At 46.4% G+C, this 21,057-nt stretch overlaps 1 protein-coding gene and 1 long non-coding RNA gene across 3 annotated transcripts in view; one reads left to right on the top strand and one right to left on the bottom strand.

Moving 5' to 3' along the window:
• Nucleotides 1–581: 581 nt before the first annotated feature.
• LOC101135227 (uncharacterized) lies at nt 582–17,333 on the bottom strand. The gene is made up of 3 exons (XR_173555.4): nt 17,125–17,333; nt 13,177–13,337; nt 582–1,175 (listed from the first exon to the last, which is right to left on the bottom strand). It is a non-coding gene; the product is annotated as an uncharacterized lncRNA (long non-coding RNA).
• Nucleotides 17,334–17,417: 84 nt separating this feature from the next.
• The window catches only part of NCMAP (non-compact myelin associated protein), a 55,253-nt gene continuing 51,613 nt past the window's right edge, over nt 17,418–21,057 (top strand). Inside the window, exon 1 of one of the 2 annotated variants that reach the window (XM_055388009.2) lies at nt 17,418–17,478. The gene's annotated coding sequence lies outside the window, so the exon portion shown is untranslated. The remainder of the gene's footprint in view (nt 17,479–21,057) is intronic. The other variant, XM_031016087.3, reaches the window with a different exon arrangement.

The raw sequence follows: 21,057 nt of genomic DNA, 5'->3' as shown, positions 1-21,057 counted from the left end.
CCCAGCCTTAAATAAAATATTGTAGTCATTTATGGTGTGTTTGAATTGAAGAGATACCAGGAGATAGAGGTGAAGTGCAGTACTTTTATTCTTTAAGAATATAGTCTTTAGCCAGGTGCAGTGGTGTGTGCCTGTAGTCTCAGCTATTTGAGAGGCTGAGGTGAGAGGATCACTTGAGTTCAGGAGTTCAAGACCAGCCTGGGCAACATAGCAAGTCCCTGGCTCAAAAAAAAAAAAGTTTCCCATTCATATTAACTCCATCTTTTAAAAATGTCATGATTACAAAGTGAAAAGATTTGGCTTTCTTAGAGGCTCAATCACAGAGGTGAAAGTGACCTTGGAAATCATATACTCTATCCCCATGTTACACAGATTAGAAAAACTGAGGTTATGGCACTGACTTAGGCACCCCCAGCAAGGCAACCCAGGGACTACAACTGGCAATCCCAACTCCTGGGCTAGGGCTTTTTCTACGTTTTTTTGCATTGGCCTCTTAAAGAGGCAATGAATACTAATTCCCGGCATCAGAAAAAAAAAAAAAAAAGGCATGAGGTGGGAGGATTCTTTTTTCCCTGATGGGAAACAGTGAATAAGAAAAATCTCATCATTCGATGGAAGAGGTGACTTAATAATTTTAGTTAATGAATTTGATGTCCCATGTTTTGTAGTTTTGTTATCATTGAACCATTGGGGCTGGAATCTGCCTAAATAATTTCATCTTGGTAGCCAGCAATTATGTTGGTATTTTATGTGGGCCTTCCCAGATTTTCATATTAATGAAATGGCTAATAGTCATACTTAAGAGGTAACTCTACTAAAGCAGAATGAGATCTAATATGTTGTGGAAATAAAAGAGTTTGCAGTGGAATGATACTCTCACTCCGTGCTTGTAAAATTGAGTTCTATTCAAGACGGAACTGCTATGACTGACCTCTTCAAGGCTTCATATTTTTATACAGACTATTTCACAGACCATAGATTTATTTTAAAAGGGAAAATCTCACACATAATTAAGCAGTGGAAAATGTGCTCAGTGCAATGGTGCGTCAGGCCCTCTGTCTACCAGGTTTCTCCCCTTTCTGCAGAGCTGTGGACCCCGTACGTACCAAACAGGTGAACTTGGTCCATCTTTCCTTCTTCCTTTTTTTGCACATTTGCATTTATATCTTCCTGTACTAAAAGAAACAAATTATTTATAATTGGGGTGACAATATAAAGGAACAAAAGGTGGGGCAATAGTTGCTTCCTAGCTGGAGCTGTAAGTCCATGTTACAGAAACTCACTATTTAAAAAGTTTTAAAAGATTTATGAACCTTGTCCTACAATTCGCTGAATACTTATTTGTCTTTTAAACTCCCCTCGGTGTATGGATCATCTTCGTCAGAATGCCATTGTTTCATTGTGAATCAGGGGAAAATGTTAATCATTTGGAGACTGTTTTCTTATTACCAAATGTACAATCCATAAGACAACTGAAAGCAACAACTGCTGGGTTCACTGACAAAGATTATAAAAATCATCACGTTCAAAGTAGAGTTTTTAGCCAAGGTCAAGAACTAACCTGGGGCTGAGTCAGCGTCTCTACCCACTTAAATAACAGCGTAAAGATCTTTCACTAAATTCGTTATGTGGTCTGTCTGGATGTAAACCTATATATTTCCTTTTGAAACAGAATCATATCCTGCAGACTCTTGGCACTCCTGCATAGCTTTGACCGAATGTTCACTGTCATCATAATGGAAGATTTCTATCTATGCAGATAATATATGTTTTTAAATATTGTTTTCTGTTTAGTCCCCAATCTTCCTAACTCAAACTGGGGACTGAGGGGAGAGAAAGGTGGTTACCCCTGTTACCGTGCCATATTCTTCCTGCTGCTTTTCAACCCCACGTGATTGTTGATTGACGGTTCTGCTATAATATGCGTGCCCTTCAAGTTTCAGAAAACTTTCCCAATCATTTCACTTCAATCTTAATTGAACCCAAGAGTCAAAGTTATTATTTTCTCCGAACGTGTTTGTGATCTTCTGTTATATTTTGGGGCATGTTACCTTTATGGTATATAAGCTGTAGTGCATACTCTTTGTATTGCAAAAAACTGGTCAGTAATTTATGTACATGTATTCCACATTTTAGTGTGCTTGAAGTGACAATCCATAGTTTGTAGTAGTTTGTTATCTGTCAACTCTACCCTGTGTTTTAAGGACATTTAAACATTCCTTGTCCTATCAAGGTGACAAAAGCAGAATGTAATTTTTTTTTGGAAGCTTCGTGATTACCTGTAACAAGTTCTGTTTTTAAAACGAATACAAATAAAGTTAGTAACTATTTTTAAATCAGTCCATTGAATTGAGTTTTTTTGTGTGTAGTATTTTCAATACGCATCACTTACATTTAGCTAATAAGACAGAGAAGTGCAATATTGTGTTTGTTCCTTTTGCAAGAGTCCTGTTGAACATTAATGCCATGCAGTGCCAGAGTTCAAGGTGGTGAGTCACTGCTCACTCTGTAAATAACCACTGCACTTTCAGCTCTTCCCCAAGAAACGTTTTACCCTGGTTTCCCCTTTGGTTAAAAATGATTTATTCCTGGTAAAGACTTACTTTTTGTCTTGGTTTAAAAAAAAAAAATCTCCAAAATGTGGAACTATAAATGACAGTAGAGGTTATCTAGTGCAGTGGGATTTTGAATACTTATTTTTAAGCCATAGGACTCTGTTCTTTGTTCAAATGAAACCTTACACAAAGCCAATGTAAAACTATTGCAAAAAAGAAAGGTAAACAAAGCTGCTCCTTTTCAAGGGGCTGGGGGAGGAATGGGGACCTGAGTTCAACCCCTGTGAGAGCTCAGCAGAACAGACCCAGACACACCCCTCTATTGCCCCTGCCTCCCTCCACTTCCTCCTCCATCCCCACCCCACCCCAACACACCTTTACAAGAAAGTGGCCCCAGAGGCATTGCCAAATGCACACATCTGGATGGTCATGGACCTGGGACTAGAACCCATTTCTTGACATTCTTTCTACCACACTCCACTAGTTTGTTACACCAAAATCTAATTTTTCTGGATAAATGTATTTGGATTCAAAGGTTCTTGATATTGTTTTGTTTTTGAGACAAGGTCTTGCTCTGTCGCCTAGGCTGGAGTGCAGTGGCATGAACACAGTTCACTGCAGCCCCAGCCTCCCAACTCAGTCTCCGAAGTAGCTAGGACCACAAGTGTGCACCACCACACCCGGCTAATTTTTGTATTTTCTGTGGAGACAGGGTTTCCCTATGTTGCCCAGGCTGGTCTCTAATTCCTGATCTCAGGCGGTCCACTTGCCTTGGCCTCCCAAAGTGCTGAGATTACAGGCATGAGCCACCGCACCTGGCCTTTTTTGTTTTTAAAAAACTAAAGTGGAGTCGCTGAGGACATTTCCACTTTGATGTTTTTCCAAGCTGTGTTCTGTGGGGCTGCCTCCAGGGGGCGCCATGCTTCCAGGTTCCTGGGGCCTTGCACTCCTGCTTCAACTCTCCTATTATTTGCTATACCTAAAGGTCCTAGCATGTTTTCCACTTGAGCTAAGGATTCCTTGGCTAAAACAGAAAATTGGAAAACCACTGCAAAGAACCTAGGACAAAACACACACACACAATTTTTTTTCTGAGACCAAGTTTCAATCTGTTGCCTAGGCTGGAGTGCAGTGGCGCAATCTCACCTCACTGCAACCTCTGCCTCCTGGGTTCAAGCAATTCTCCTGCCTCAGCCTCTCTAGTAACTGGGACTGCAGGCGCACGCCATCATGCCTGGCTAATTTTTGTATTTTTAGCAGAAACAAGTTTCACCATGTTGGCCAGGCTGGTCTTGAACTCCTGACCTCAGGCGATCCATCCACCTCAGCCTCCCAAAGTGGTGGGGTTACACGCACGAGCCACCGCGCCCGGCCAAAAACAAAATTTTTAATGCAGAGTAGGAAATACAAGAATCAAGATTTAAGTAATTTACCTAATAGACTGGCTTCAAGTTAAATGCATATAATGTATGTATCAGATGTATCAGAGTCCTATTATCACTGAGAAGTATGTTTAAAGGGCAGGAGTGAGCCATCACTATGTTCCTGCCCTCAATGAACACATTAAAATGTTCTAATCTAGAAGAAGAAAAGATTAAAATTCTTGCACACATAGGAAAGATCTCATCTTGCCAAGCTTCCCCGGGTCTTCTGAGACATAGAAAGTATAAATATAAGCGATTTGTAGCTTAGATATTTCAGTAAGGTATTTCAAAATACGTTACTTGGGAAAAGTTTGTGGTCCGAAATGTTTGGAAAAGTTAAATGCTGAAAGTTAAAAGTTAAAGACCTAAATCTAGAATGTAAAATTACTAATAGAACAAATTGTGGGAGAATATCATTGTGACCTAGAGGCAGGGAGAGACTTCATAAAACTTTAAAAGCATAAGCTATAAGGTAAGAATTCTAATTGGTTACATCAAAATCAATGATTCATGTTCAATGAAGAATGCCATGAAAATGTTCACACAATAGGAAGAAATATTTGCAGTCCTGATGTTACCGGAAAGGGCCCTGATCCAGACCCCTACAGGGAGTTTTTAGTTCTCATGCAAGAAAGAATTCGGAATGAGTCCACAGAGTAGAGTGAAAGCAAGTTTATTTTATTTATTTTTATTTTTTTGAGACGGAGTTTCACTCTTGTTGCCAAGGCTGGAGTGCAATGGTGTGATCTCGGCTCACTGCAACCTCCGCCTCCCGGGTTCAAGCGATTCTCCTGCTCAGCCCCCCCGAGTAGCTAGGATTACAGGCATGCGCCACCACGCCCGGCTAATTTTGTATTTTTAGTACAGATGGGGTTCTCCATGTTGGTCAGGCTGGTCTCGAACTCTGGACCTCAGGTGATCCACCCACCTCAGCCTCCCAAAGTGCTGGGATTACAGGCATGAGCCACCGTGCCTAGCTGAGTAAAAGCAAGTTTATTAAGAAAGTAAAGGAATGGGCCAGGCATGGTGGCTCACGCCTGTAATCCTAGCACTTTGGGAAGCTGAGGCAGGTGGATCATTTGAGGTCAGGAGTTCGAGACCAGCCTGGCCAACATGACGAAACTCCGTCTCTACTAAAAATACAAAAATTAGCCAGGCGTGGTGGTGCGCACCTGTAGTCCCAGCTACCTGGGAAGCTGAGACAGGAGAATCGCTTGAACCCAGGAGGCGGAGTTTGCAGTGAGCCGAGATTGTGCCACCGCACTCCAGCCTGGATGACAGAGTGAAACTGTGTCTCAAGAAAAAGAAAAGAAAGTAAAGGAGTGAAAGAATAGATACTCCATAAACAGAGTAGGGCGTTCCCAAAAGCACAAGGGGGAACGTGCCTGCCTGAGATACAATGCTTGTTTATATATAAGATAAAGCAAAAATCATGGCGGAGATGTGCTCTACTACAAAGGTTTCTGACAAAGGACTGTTAATCTTTGCGTAACTGCTGTCTTCCACAAGCATCTATATTATTATCTTTAAAGCGAAACATATTCTTAAACTAAAAATGCTTTTGTTCTTAAGATATTGGGACATCAGGACATTTCCTGGGTCTATTATTTCCCATTAACATTAACATTATTAACTCGTACCCTTAACTGTAAATAATAACCTGTGACTAAGTACACCTAACCTCCTAGGAATGCAGCCCAGTAGGTCTCAGCCTCATTTTACTGAGCCCCTGTTCAAGATGGAGTCACCCTGGTTTGAACACCTCTGACACTAACACAGGGGAAATAACTATAAAATGCAAAGAGATTCTGCAAATTGACAAGGAAAAGCAGCCCAATAGAAAAATAGGCTACAGGATATGAAAAGTAATTGACAGAAAAGGAAAACAATGAGCCTATGAAGAAATACTAAAACCTAGTAATCAGATAAAGTGCAAATTAAAATGACAAGATGCCATTTATACCTATTGGATTCTCAAAAATGTAAAAGCAATTAATGCCAAGTATAGCCAGAGGGAGGGGATATAGGAAATCTGATATAAAACTGGTGGAAGTATAGATTAGTTTAGTCATTCTGAAGAACAAACTGGCAGTCCTTGGTAATCTAAGTAAGAACAAAATCTCTGACTCTGCAGTTCTGCTCCTGGAGATAGATGAGACAGAGAGAGAGATGTCCCAAGAATATCCCAAAGGGATTCTCACACAGGGCCATAAAGAGGTATGTTGAGGATGTTCATTCCACCATTATTTATGGAGACAAACTGGTATTTGCAACTGGAAAATGAACACTATGGAGAACCATGCAGCAAGAGTAGCCATATACACAGCCACATGGATATATCTTGAAAACAGCTGAGTGCCAAAAGGAGGAAGATGTATCTAACATTTGCATTATGTGAAGTACCACACAAAGATAGTAATGCACTTTGCAAGAATACATACAAATAAAACGATACACATTAAACATATATCTCCAAACATAAGAGGCATCTTGCACAGATCAAGGATAATGTGCAAGATAATTGCACACTGATCAAGGATAATTGCAAGATAATTGATTAAGGATAATTGAGAAGTCTGATTTACTATGAGACTTTATATCACCTTTGGTAGACTTTAAAGGGTTAACAGATTCTTTCTTTTTTACTTTACTACATTATGTAGATGAAGATTCTTTATTAAATGTACTCCCATATGGATGGAAAAAAATGTACAGTATCATTCATTCTTCTCTGAGCTACAAATGAAGAGCGTTGCATGTGGTTTGACTCTAGATTCACCATTTCCTTTCGGTTCAAAGAAGTAATCAGGTTAATTCACGGCCTGGTGCTATCTTTCTTAAATATCTTTTGAATAATTGAGATCTTTGATGGGAAATTATACAGTATTCTGTCCTGAGAGATTTGACCAGGCTTCTTCCCCCAAAGGAGGAAATTAAACCAAAAATGATTTCTCAGAAATTGCCTGAGTGAGCCCTGTGAATGAAAGGTTTTTTATGGACTAAATGGACTAGCCTCCTCTGACTTATTTCCTTGATAACTTCAGTTACTTGGCAGGCTATTAATTCTATCCCATTAGATATTTCTAACAACTGTTGGAAAGTCTAGATTGGAGATTTGTCTCGTTTGCAAATGAGAAGCAGCCCTTGGGCATCCTGCTAATCCTAGATACTGTATACTAATGACTTCTATTGTGAAAGGGTACAGAGCTGTCCTCCTGCTTAGTTCCTGTCTCCAGATGTGTCCAATTATATGAATTGAACACTTTAAGGTGTGTTTTCCTGGAGAGAAGTTAACTAGTTGTTCATGCTAGAGAAAAAGGAGACAGTTAAACTGCAGGTTTAATAAAAATCCATTAAGGGGTGTATTAGTTATCTATTGCTGCACAACACATTATCCCAAAATTTAGCAGCCTAAAACAAGAAAACATTATCTCACAGTTTCTGAGGATCAGGAATCTGGGAGTGGCTAAGCTGGACAGTGGTGGCTCAGGGTCTCTCAGAGGTTGCCATCAAGTCATCAGCAAGGCTGTGATAAGGACAGGAGGCAAAGAAATTCTAGGCTGAAAAGGACAGGGACCCTGGCAAAGCTCCACCCTCAAGCCTGGAAACATGGCCCAAACTTAGAAAATCTCTGTATTCCCATTCAAATATTGCCCTTTCCAAAACCACCCCTGGCCCACCCAGTCCCCATCCTGTACCCATAAAAACCCCAGGCTCCACTGGCAGAGAGCAGAGAAGGGGAGAAGAGAAGAAGCAGCCGGATGTCAGAGAGAAGCAGCTTGACTTCAGAGGGACGGCTTGACAGTGGGACTTTGGAGAAAAGTCCGATTGGAGATGGCCAGACTTCAGGGGAAGACCACCTCCCCGCTCCATCCCCTTTCCAGCTTTCCTTCCATCTGAGAGCCACTTCTGGCAGCAATAAAATCCCCTGCACTTACTATCCTTCAATTCGTTCATGTGACCTGATTTTTTTCTGGATCCAGACAAGAGCCTGGGATACAGAAGGCTGTCACACTGACCCTCTGCCCTCGCTGATGGAAAGCAACCACCTCACGAGAAAAGGTGGAGAGAGGGCCCAGTGAGCTGTTTAACACTTAAGCCGTCTGTGAACGGCAAAAGCTAAAAGAGTGTTCACTGTAGGCCGGTTGCGGTGGCTCACGCCTGTAATCCCAGCACTTTGGGAGGCTGAGGCAGGCAGATCACGAGGTCAAGAGATCGAGACCATCCTGGCCAACATGGCAAAACCACGTCTCTACTAAAAATACAAAAATTAGCCAGGCGTGGTGGCGTGCACTTGTAATCCCAGCTACTCAGGAGGCTGAGGTAGGAGAATCGCTTGAACCCGGGAGGCAGAGGTTGCAGTGAGCAGAGATCACATCACCGCACTCCAGCCTGGCGACAGAGCGAGACTTTGTCTCAAAATAAATAAATAAATAAATAAATAATTTTTTAAAAAGAGTGTTCACTGTAACACTTCTCCAGTCTCTTGGGGGGGGGGGGGTCACAGGTATTCCCCTCTAGATCCTGCCATGGGAGTTTTGCTCCTACCAGTGCCCAAAAGCACTTGCCCCGGCTCCTGCACCTGTTCACCTGTGCTCCCCATCCCACGAGGGGTTGAGAGCTGTGGGATAAGTAAGTGAGGCACCCCTGTCGCAAGGCTCACACAGAGGTCAAGGGAAATTTCCTATTTCAGCTGGACAGTCTGCTTCCCTGCTCACTCACATGGCTGTTGGCAGGAGGCTTCAGTTCCTCGCCACAGGGGCCTCTCCAGAAGCCTGCTCACAGGACATAGATGCTGGCTTCCGCCGAGCGAGTGATCAGAGAGAGAGAAAGAGAGAGAGCCCAAGATGAAGTCTTTTTATAACCTAATCTCAGAAATGACAGACCATCACTTCTGCCATATGGTATTGGTCATAGACCAACCCGGTACAATGTAGTAGGAGAAAAAGGGGGCTAAAGTAGAGAGGAAAATGTATAGCTCTAAATGCTTCTGTTAAGAGCTTAGAAGGGCATGGGGTAAGGACTCTTCATCTCTCAGCTGTCTTTGTCTCTGCCTCTCTTTGTGTGTCCACCAAATCCTTCTTACTGCAAAAAGGACATCCGCTCGCAGCAGAGAACGTGGTAGCCAACAACTCAGGTGGAAGGAGAGCTTTCTGTGATTCCATACTGCAGTGGGATTCTCATTGGCCAGATTGTATTGCCTGCCCATCCCTGAGGCCAGATGGGCAAGGCTTTTACCCAAGAAAGGGAAATGAAAGCAGGGCAGACAAAAATAAAATAGCTATCACAGTGAACTTCAATCACAGTAAACTTCAATATCTGAAGAAACTTTATAAAGACCAAAAGGGCAGAGTATTTTATTCATTGGTGAATTATTCTGAGTTTAGAGACCTAATAAGTAAGCACTGATTTTTATCTGGTCTTCATTTTTTTCACCACTCAATTCTGATTCCAGGCAAGATACGAGAAGTAAATTTTAAGCATGTTTGATAAATGTACCCAAAGTAAGTTCTGGTATAGAGAGTTTCAGACAGAGAGCTTTTATGATATTTACCACAGAGCTTCCTTATGTTCTTGATGTTGAATGTGAAACAACACAATTATCCCAGTCTTCCACGTCATAAGAAGAGACATATCATACATGCCAGTATACATAAAGAACAGTATTTTATCATTACTCTAAATTTTTAATAGGGTTAGCCACTTATATTTTGGTTTTGTGCCATTTCCCTATTTAAGCACCTAAAGATCCAAGAAAGGAAATAATTTCATAACATGTGTTTATTTAGATTTTCTGACTTTATAAATAAAAGATGCTGGGCGCAGTGGCTCACGCCTGTAATCCCTGCACTTTGGAAGGCTGAGGCAGGCAAATCACCTGAGGTCAGGAGTTCGAGATCAGCCTGGCCAACATGTTGAAACCCCTTCTCTACTAAAAATACAAAAACTAGCTGGGCATAGTGGCAGCCACTTCAAATCCCAGCTACTTGGGAGGTTGAGGCATGAGAATTGCTGGAACCCAGGAGGTGGAGGTTGCAGTGAGCTGAGATCGTGCCATTGCACTCCAGCCTGGATGACAGAGCAAGGCTCTGTCTCAAAAAAAAAAAAAAAAAATCACTGAAGGAATTCTGTGTTTAAAAATGTAGTTTTCACATAGTTTAGGAAGTAGAAAACATACAGGGGAAATCTCACAGTGGATGGTAAAACACACGGAAGAATGTGAAACCTGGCACACTGGGGAGGAGAGAGGTCTGGTAAGGGAACAAACACATAAGAAAAAAGCAGAGAATGCAGCCTCTGTGTCTCTCGCAGAGCCCAGCTCAGCGCCTTGCCCACTTAAGCTCTCAGGAAGTGTTTACTCAAATGAACTCACATGTGGCTAACTGAGCGAACACCTGTATATCCCAGAAAAAGTAACTTCCGGTCCCCATAGAATAAGTTTAATAAAACTCAATCCTATAGCTCAGGAAGAACTTTCTAAAAGCAGGAGAGTGGTTTTCCAAATGCCAGATATTTTTTCAGAAATTGTGTTTTGTTTTTTGTAATTGTGATCATTTGATCATTTGTTAGACAAACCTGATCAGAGTGGTGTTTGTTTGTTTGTTTGTTTTTCAGACAGGGTCTCGCTCTATCACCCAGGCTGGAGTGCAGTGATGCAATCTTGGCTCACTGCAACCTCTGTCTCCTGGGTCCAAGCGATTCTCATGCTTCAGCCTCCCAAGTAGCTGGGATTACAGGCATATGTCACTATGCCCAGCTAATCTTTGTATTTTTAGTAGAGATGGGGTTTCACCATGTTGGCCAGCCTGCTCTCAAACTCCTGACCTCAAGTGATCCACCCACTCAGCTTCCAAAAGTGCTAGGATTACAGGCGTGAGCCACTGCACCTGGTCATGTGATCAGAGATTTTTAATTGCCAGAGATGGCCCATTGGCTCCTTTTGGCTTTTTGCTTTCTTTCTTTCTTCTTTCTTTTTTTATTTGTCTTAAACCAGCCTCAAAGGCCCCACTGTTCTCCTGAAAGGAACTGAGGTGAGGAATCTACCTCCTAAGGCAAATGACCAGAGCAGAGGACAGGATTGACTGGGTTTCCATCACGTTGACATATTGTTATCTTTCATAACTGGGATCCTTTTGGATCATTAACAGTAGCCATGAGGTAGAAGGTGGGACGAGACTCTGGAGGGGGACTTGGACGCCGAACCAAACTGAGGAGTAGTTAAAATAAGGACAGGGCAGAAGCAGCTTTCCATGAGACGCACCCACCAGTGTTCCATGTCAGCTTACACAACATCCAGGAGTTACCTCCCCTTTCCAAGGCAATGACCCAAAAACCCAGAAGTTACTACTCTTTTCCTAGAAATTTCTTCATAAACCATCCCTTAATCTGTATGCAATTAAAAGTAAGTATAAATGGCCAGGCGCAGTGGCTCACGCCTCTAATCCCAGCACTTTGGGTGCCAGCCCTTGAGCAAGCCATTCCCTCTCTATGATCTTGGGCTCCTCAGTGGCTTCCAACCCTGGTCACACATTAGCATCACCTGGGCACCTCATAAAAACCCATGACTGGTCTGGCCCCACTGCAGAGCCTCTAGCTCTATGGCTGTAAAGTGCAACCTTAGCAAGAGTTTTCCAAAGTCCCCAAGGGATTCTGAGGGACCACCAGGACTGAGACACCCAGGGCTGGGGGATGTCCGAGTTCACCCAAACTTGGTTTCTCACTCCCTGGATTACCCCATTTCCTGGGCCTTTAGAATTACTGTAAATGCTTTCATTTAACACAATGTCCGTCTACAATACTATAATTAATCTTGATATTTGCACAAGGATGTATGCAAATATCAAGAGTAATTACTCTTTGTGCGTGTGCATGTGCGTGTTGTTGTTGTTGTTGTTGAGACAGAGTCTCACTCTGTCGCCCATGCTGGAGTGCAGTGTTGTAATCTCCGCTCACTGCAGCCTCCACCTCCCAAGTTCAAGCGATTCTTCTGCCTCAGCCTCCTGAGTAGCTGGGATGACAGGCACCCGCCACCATGCCTGTCTAATTTTTGTATTTTTAGTAGAGACGGGGTTTCACTATGTTGCCTAGGCTGATCTCAGACTCCTGGGTTCAAGTGATCCGCCAGCCTCGACCTCCCTAAGTGCTGGGATTACAGGCATGAGCCATCATGCCTGGCCTACTCTTTGAAAGTAAGGTTATAAACTCATTCATGTTCCACGCCTTTTGGGGTAGGCAGATATCACTATCCCAGCTTCCCTTTATTTTTCTCCAGAGCACTTATTACTTTCCAACATGCCATATCATTGGCTTGTTTATTTATTTATTTGAGACAGGGTCTCGCTCTGTCACACAGGCTGGAGGGCAGTGGCACAATCACAGGTCACTGCAGCCTCAAACTCCCAGGCTCAAGTGATCCTCCCACCTCAGCCTCCTGAGTAGCCAGGACTACAGGCGTGTGTCACTATGTCAGTCTAATTTTTGTATGTTTTGTAGAGGCAGGGTCTCTCCATGTTGCCCAGTCTGGTCTTGAACTCCTGGACTCGAGTGACCCACCCTCCTCAGCCTCCCGAAGTGCTAGGATTACAGGTATGAGCCACGGCACCCAGCCTGGCTTCTTCATTTTTGTTGTTTTTCTCCCATCAGAATGCATGCTTCATCAGAGCAGGAATTGTCATCTCTTTTATTCATCACTGGCACACAGCAGGCTGTTGGTAAATATTCACTGAATGAATGAATTATAGAAGAGGAAACTCATGTCCACAGAGGTTAGGAGACCTGCCTGAAGTCACACAGCAAGTAAACGGAGTAGCCATTAGATTGCGTCTTCTCTCGGTGTGTGTTTTTTCTGCTCTCACTCTGGGATTCCTAGGGTGACTGTGATAGTAGGATAGACCAAGGAGGTACCAGGGGAGGAGGACTCAGCAGCCGAGATAGCTGCGAATGGGCTGACTGCCACCAGGAGAGCACAGGTTCCTTGCCAAGGTGAGGAGGCGTGGCTTCCGCTGATGGCAGAAGGACTTAAATTAATTTACAGCTTCCTATTTTCATTCTGAGAATAGAAGTTTTTCCCTTGTAATTACCAACAAATGGTTTGCGCTAACGCACATTCCTAAAAATGTAGCATAAAAAATGAGGAAGCTGTCAGGTAATGACCTGGGCTGGCTGTTTAAAGGCACACTCACGATTATCAGACTTACCGTGGAACTGGATGAGGCCTCAGAGACAAGGCCGTCCAAACCATCATTTCACAGATGAGAAAACAGAGGCCCGGGGAGATCAGATGGCTCGCAAGGAGATTAGACCCCTGACTCTGCCCCCGTCACTCTCTTGTCTTCTCATCCTCCATCGCCAGATGCTCCTAGAGGTAAGATGGGAATTAGACCACATGCAGGACAGCAGCGAGGGGGAAGGGGCACTGGTCCTCCTCTGCACTTCACGTCCACCCAGCACATGTCCATCTGGGATCAGCCACATGACACACTGCACTACGAGCCCTGTAGGTCATTTAGAACCTTGGCCTGTGTCTTGTGGCCTTTGCTGCTCCCTCTACTCTCTGCCTACTTAGTTGAGAAACAGGGAATTGTTTCAAAATCAATTGGCCTAGGTATGTTTGCCTCCTCTCCCTCTCTCTCTGCCTCTCTCTCTCCCTCTCTCTCTCTGTACTAGATTAAACAATGTGGACTTGGGTTTCTCTGGACTCATGATTCTCTGTGCTTCGTCTCCTCCCCTGAAATTGCATTCTAATCCCACATGACATTTGGCTGGTTTCCCCAGCAACCATCTCAAAAGCCATAAACAGCAGATTAAGGCTTTGAGGGGAGACATGAAAGACTGGACATGCCTGGCCAGGAGATGAAAACACAGCCGCTCAAAGGCTAGTTTGTAGTTACATCTTCTGCTAATAAGAAAAGGAAGGATAACTGGTTGTCTCTGGGTATTTTCCACGTGGAAGCAGCCGTTTTTTGTTATTTTAAAATCCCCCAGCACCTGAGACTCCATATGGTAACATCTGAAACTGGAGTGGTTTGTTGGGTAATTTTTTCTTTTTTTTGACATGCAGTCTCGCTCTGTCACCCAGGCTGGAGTGCAGTGGCGCGATCTCGGCTCACTGCAACCTCTGCCTCCTGGGTTCAAGTGATTCTCCTGCCTCAGCCTCCCGAGTAGCTGGGATCACAGGTGTGCGCCACCATGCCCAGCTATTTTTTTTTTTTTTTTTTGTATTTTTAGTAGAGACAGAGTTTTGCCATGTTGGTCAGGCTGGTCTCGAACTCCTGACCTCAGGTGATCCTCCCACCTTGGCCTCCCAAAGTGCTGGGATGTTGGGTAATTGTATAAGCAATTTTCATTGACTAATAAAACTGATTTATATATAAACATCCTCTTTATTTTAAAAATGAAAAATCACCACACTTTTTTTTTTAATTCCATTAAATTGCTTTCAAAATCTTCTTTTTTTTCCCTTTCTCCTTTTTTTTTTTTTTTTCTTTTTTTGGAGAAAGGGTCTAGCTCTGTCGCTCAGGCTGGAGTGCAGTGATGCGATCTCAGCTCACTGCAGTCTCTACCTCCCAGGCCCAAGTGACCCTCCTACCTCAGCCTCCCAAGCATCTGGGACTATAGCCATGCACCACCATGGCCGGCTAATTTTTAAAATTTGTTTTGTAGAGATGGGACCTTGCTATGTTGCCCAGGTTAGTCTTGAACTCCTGGACTCAAGTGATTCTCCTGCCTCAGCCTCCCAAAGTTCTGGGATTACAGGCGTGTGCCACCGCCCCCAGCCTGTTGCTTTCCTTAATTGCAATGGGAAACCCTCCATGGCTTTCCCTAGTCCTTGGAATAAAATCCTTACTCTGACCTGTAAGACCTTGCATCTGATCTCTGCCTGCCTCTGACCTCATTCTGTCCACTCTCCCTGAAGCCACCCCTGGCTTTGGTTGCTATACTGGCCTTAGGATCTTTGCACAAACCAACCTGCTGCTTCCCCCACCCTATCCCACCCTGCTCCCTTCTAGAGTGCTCCCCGGCCCCAGCTCCAGCCCCTCCTCACGTGCCTGCTTGTCCTTTGGGTCTCAGCTCCCCTGTCCTCCCCTGGCAGATAGGTTTCTGTGGGGGCCCCTGCCCTCCCACCCATAATAATCAATGACACCATATTATTATTTCCTTTAGAACTTTTCAGATGGTCTCACTATTTTGTTACCATCTTTTGTGCTTGGGTCATCTGTCCCTTCAACCCCAGCCCCACTGGAAGGTGAGGTCTACAGGGCAGGGAGGGGCCACCACTGACTCTGCCCCACCTTGCAAAGTGCCTGGCCTGTAGTGAACACTCTGTAGCACTTAATGAGTGAATATGCAGCGCGATGAAGAGCCTTTTCATGCTTCTGCCTCCTGGGCTTGGCTGGTGTCTCTGACCCTGGTTATGGCAGGGCTGATGCAAGGAAGAGCTCCCTTCCCAAACCCCTTACTGTCGGTGTGCACAAACTCATTCTGACAGGGCAGGTGTCCTGTGGCTTAGCCAGCCTGGATTAAGGGACAAAGCAGAAGATGGGCTTGAGCCATAGATAACAGAAGGCTGAAGACTACCAAACCCCACAGAGAAGGACCTAAGACATCAAAGTCCCCCTTCCCAGCTCCTGCCACTTGGCATAATCATTCTCCCACTTACCTGGCACTTCACAAGTGTGATCTCATTTTTAATCCTCACCGCAACTATACTGAAGTACCTTCTCTTCATTTTACAGAAAGAAACAGTCTCAGAAATTACTCCCATCTTGCGAATAGTAAGCAGTGGAGCCAGGGTTTGAACCTGAGACCATGCACTGGGGGCTCTTGCCCCCACAAACAAACCTGGAAATCTTCCAGAAGCAGCATCCTGAAGTGGCCCCCCCCCAGTGCCATTTACTGTGGAACTCAGGCCTCAGGGCCAGAGCAGGCTCCCACTGGACTCCTCTCCCCACATTGTGGCCTCTCCCTGTAACCAGGTCTGCCTCCCCCACAACAGGGAAGCTCTTGAAGCCACGGATTAGCGCCATGCTCCTTAAAGACCATACTCAAGTGTCTCAAGTCTTTGATGAGAAAGTAGAATTACAGGATTATACTCTCAATCAATATTTGTTAATACCACCTTGCGGCTGGGCATGGTGGCTCATGCCTGTAATTCCAGTACTTTGGGAGGCCAAGGTGGGAGGATCGCTAGAGCCCAGGAGTTAGAGGCTGCAGTGAGCCGAAATCCCGCCACTGCACTCCAGCTGGGGCGGGAGAGCAAGACCCAGTCTCCATAAAATAAAATGGGTTGGGAGCAGTGGCTCATCCAGCACTTTGAGAGGCCAAGGCTGGTGGATCACTTGAGGTCAAGAGTTCAAGACCATCCTGGCCAACATGATGAAACCCTGTCCCTACCAAAATATATATATACATACACACACAAAAAAATTAGCCGGGTGTGGTGGCATGTGCCTGTAATCCCAGCTACTCGGGAGGCTAAGGCAAGAGAATCGCTTGAACCAGGAGGCAGAGGTTGCAGTAAGCCGAGATTGTGCCACCACACTCCAGCCTGGGCTGCAGAGTGAGATCCTGTCTCAAAGATAAATAAATAAATAAATACTACCTTGGAGTTTCCTATAAAAATACGTGTTTTTTTCCTATAAAAATCTTAGTTCTTAGCTGAGGAGAGTTTGAAAGCATCTCACAGGCACTGAGCGGCAAGGCAGTCGGCCCAGATGCAATCACTTTCTGGAAATCAATTGAAAACAGAACCGGGAAACCAGCCTCCACTCCTGATTCTGTTACTAACCTGCGATAAGACTTTGTGCTCACCTTTGCTTCCTGGGCCTCAGCTTCCCTGTTTCTGAAAGAAGAGATCCCCTCTCCGAGGTCTCTTCCCGCTTTCTATAAATATTGATTGAGTACCTGCTGCCTGCCAGGGATATCGCCCTGGGCTCCTGGGATACAGCTGGAATCTCGACAGCCTGGGGAGGAAGGAGCCTTTGATCCTACGGCGCAAGAGTTCTTGACACTTGCCGGCTGCCAAGCCTGTTTCCTCCCGGTCTAACGTTCTGTGGTTGTCTGAATCTCCAGCTGCCCCTCAAAACCTTCAATCAGATTAGCGCCGTGCTCCTTTAAAGACCCTACTCAAAGTGCCTGGAGCTCACCTGGGTGTGTTTGTGAGGCCCTTTCCCTCTCTTTACCCCTCGGAGGAGTCCGACCTGGAAGCCTCCTGCTGGACTTCTCTACTGGACTGAGTGCCCGGGAGTGCCAGAGCCAGTCCCAAAAAGGACCCAGGAGCGGGGACACCACGGGGAGGCGCCGCCACTCCAGTGTGCGGGACCCTGGCACCCCCGGCGCGTTCTCCGGCCTCCCCAGGATCACCTGCACGGGGCGGGGCCGGGGGCGGGACGCCCCGGGCGGGGGCGGGATCCCAGGGTGGCAGCGCCGGGCGGCGGCCGGGACCCTGGCTGGGAGCGCGGCGGTGCCGGCGGGAGGCCGAGCGGGGCTCGACAGAGCAGGTAGGAGGCGCCTGGTCTCCGGGGTTGCCCGGGGCTGCGGGGAGCGAGGAGCGGTCCGGCCCAGGTGCGGTGGCTTCCTGTCCACCTGCCGGCCGCGCTGGGCGAAGGAGGGCCCGGGGGTGGGGACGAGGGGTCTCCAGTCTCGCCCCCACATCTGTTGGAGGAAGTGCCTGGGGTCTGCGCGGGAGGCGTTGGTCCGGGGTGGTGGGAGGGAGGCTGATCATCTCCAGTGGGTTTTGGAGACGAGGTCGTTTCCTTGTGCCCTCCCCACCCAAGCCTCTGGCGGAGGGGCCGAGGCTCGCTGGAAGAAAAGGGAGTCGACCTTGACCCGGCCTGGAGATACAAGGAACTTTTACCCACTTGGGGCCTTATCCGCCCCATCTGTTAAATGGGCGCCTTGATGGGTCGGCCCTATGCAGAGGCCCCTCCGGAAGATCTGCGATTCAGCGAGATGAAAACCCACGGCAGAGACGGAGCCCAGGGCCCTAGTTCCCATCCGCAGCAAGTTTGGAGGGGCTCGGGGGTCGCTCATCCAACAGCGCTCCTGAGGAAGGATGCAGAGACGGCTCCAGTTCTCTGGGTATCCTTGTGGGAGGAGATGGCTGTGTCAAATATGAAGGCTGGATTAGAGAGATCAAGGCAGCCCTTGAGTCTGGGAGAAGATTCCGGAAGGCTCCTTGGAGGAGGTGGCATCTGAGTGGGGCAGGGAAAGGAAAAGTGGTGGTTAGGGCAGCGCTTTGGAGTCCCTGCTTTACCCCTCAGCCAAGGCCGTCCAACAGTCTCGGGCAAGTCCACACTTTTCTCTATGTTTCAGTTTGATGTGCTCCTTAAACAATTTCTCTGACAGATTAAATCAGATAACTCATGAAGTATTTCATACAGGGTCGGTATATAGTAGGCACTCAATGAACATGAGCTATTAATGTCTGCTAGCAGCTGCTTGGGGGCAGGGATGATGCCTATTTAGTTCACCCTTGTATCCCCAGCACCAGCACAGTGCCCAGCATGCAGTAGGTCTCAATACATATTTGTCCAATGAATGAATGAATGCGTTGAAGTACAATGCTTGTCACAAATAGTGAATTTACAGATGGCTGGTTCTAAGAGGTGGGTATGGATACTAGAGACAGTGGTTTAGGTGGCTGGAACAGTTAGAAGCAGAAGCCCAGAGCAACAGATTATAGGCACCGCCTCTTATGGTGCATGTGTGTATGTGTGCATGTGTGTGTGCGTGTGTGTGCTTGTGTGCATGTGTGTGCATGTGTGCGTGTGCACGTGTGTGCGTGTGTGTGTTGGTGGTGGTAGTAGAAAGTGACAGGCACAGCCAGAGCACCGGGATAGAAGAGGGCACATAACACCCTGGAATCCTGAGTCCCATCAGCCCGTGGGAGTGGATGATGGGGCAGGAACTCTAGGTAGGCCAATACCTTTACTCATGTCCTCTAAGTGGGGAGAGGGGACAGAAGGGCAGCCAAGAGACACCAAAGGACCATGAATGCCTGGTGGGAGGGGAGGAGGAAATGGGAAGGGGGTTCCCATGACCCCTTCATGGCCTGTGGCATTCTTCACCTTGTCCCTGCTGGGCTCTGTGCTGGCTGGGGCTGAGGTGAGCTGTGGGGAGGCAGCATGGTGCCAAGCCAGCCAGCCGCGGCACGTGCGGTGAGTTGGGCATATAGTGAGCTGGGCTTGAGGAACTGGCTGGGCTCTGTGGGAATCTGGTGTAGTGGTTTCCTATCAACAGCTTATCCCCTGGGCCAGTTCCTGGGCTCCATAGCACCATGTGGACTGTGGCCATTCCTGCCTGAAGTCAGGAAGGATCTGTGTCCTTGAGGTAGAGCCACTTTAAGCAAAGCTAGTTTTAGTTTTGTGAAGTCCTGGCAGGCAGCTGCAGTGGGTTTCCATCTCCCTGGATTGACCAAGAATATGTGAGAAGCAAAGTTCTGAAGTGCAGGTGGAGACTGGAGGAGTACATCAACAGTTGGGAGGCGCTGGACCCCCTAAGAGGGCCAAGTTCAAAGCTTCTCCTTGTAGCACTTTCCATAATTGCCAACAACCCTTGTTTAATATCTGTGTTTTGCCCTAAGCTCTAGAAAAGCAGGGAGCAAGCCTGCCTTGCTTCTCACTTTGTCCCCACCTAGCATGGCGTGTGGCTCACAGGAGGGGCTCAAGGAATCTATGTGGAATGCATCCACCCAGGCTAAGGATGGAGCTTTTGGCTTTGAGAGAGGAGATTCCGACAACACTGACCATGAGCTTCTTGTTTCATTGTGTGGTTCCCCCACTGTCCCCATCCTCTCTCTCACATTTGGTACCTCCACCCTCTCTCCCGCCATCATCAATGCCTTTTCTCAGAGAAGGATCTAGTGCTAGCCATTGACACATGAGGGGAGGCCTCACACTATGTCGCTGTTCCCGGGGCTCCCAGAGGAGAAAGTGACATCCAAGCTGACCACCCCTCATTCTGTTGCTCCTGGGACACAGGGTCATAGTGTGTTAGAGGTGACAGGATCTCTACAGGGAGCGGAGTGCACTGTCACTCTCAGGGTTTGCAAACCGGGATCTGGACATGATGTTCAGGGTCATAGAGTTGGGGAAGACCATTTCTCCTAACTCCAACAGCTTTCCACACTCAGTAAGCGGTGGCATTCTCCAGGAATTGTAAATGCAGCAACACTTCCCTTTATTTTCCAGTCATCCAATAAATTGGGACGAAAGGTTAAAAAGAAAAGAAAGGTAAAGTGGATTTTAAGTTGCCCAATAAACTCTTTTAATTTCTTAAAAAAAAAAACCTCATGTATGATGAAAGACCCCAAATTACATCTATTCACCTGACTTTTAAAAAGATATATATATTTGATATTGAAGAGAAATATCCAAAACAGAACTTCTGTAATTTGGGCTAAACCTGTTGCTGGCCAGAAGTGCCTGTGGTAAGATGTCCACTTTGCATGCTGCTGTCCAAGGGCCTCTGAAGTCAGCCCAGAAGCAGCGGCCGGTTTGTTTGTCCTGGACAACCTCCAAGCCTTGTTCTAGTTCCCCTATCGGTTTCCCCATCTCCATCCATCCAGTCTCCTGAGGCAGTCATTGGCATCTCAGCCACTGGAGTCCCGCTGTTTGCTTTGGGACCTAGCAGGATGGATTTCTTGCTGTTTACACTGAAAAGAATTCCTAATCAGAAGTATAGATCCTAGGTGGGCAGGAGGCGGCAGGAAGAAGGAAAGGGGCTGAGCCAAGAAAAGAGCCAGCAGTGAGTCTCCGCGGATCCTCAGCAGGGCAGGGGTGTGGATGAAGCTGAGGGGGTGGAGCCGGAGGGGGAGCTGGCTAGTGGGGCTGGACCTTCTCATGTGGTTTGAAATTCCCCGAGGTAGTGGCTGCAGTTTAGTCTAAGGAAGGAACAGAGGGTGTGCCAACTTCTAAGACAGAGAGGCCTGTTCTCTAGCTGGGCTCAGGCCTTCTCCGAGGGGCCTCCTGCCTGGGCTGGACACACCTGAACTATGGGGGCCCTTGTGGGGCTGGTACCTGCTTGGGGCCTCTGGGCTTGGAGGGCTTTGCTCCAAGTAACAGCCCCAAGGAGGCAGA

The sequence above is a fragment of the Gorilla gorilla genome, chromosome 1, assembly GCF_029281585.2.
Source record: "Gorilla gorilla gorilla isolate KB3781 chromosome 1, NHGRI_mGorGor1-v2.1_pri, whole genome shotgun sequence".
In the NCBI taxonomy this organism is placed as follows: Eukaryota; Metazoa; Chordata; class Mammalia; order Primates; family Hominidae; genus Gorilla; species Gorilla gorilla.
Note: the sequence above shows the minus strand (reverse complement) of the source record. Positions and strands in the feature narration are given on the sequence as shown.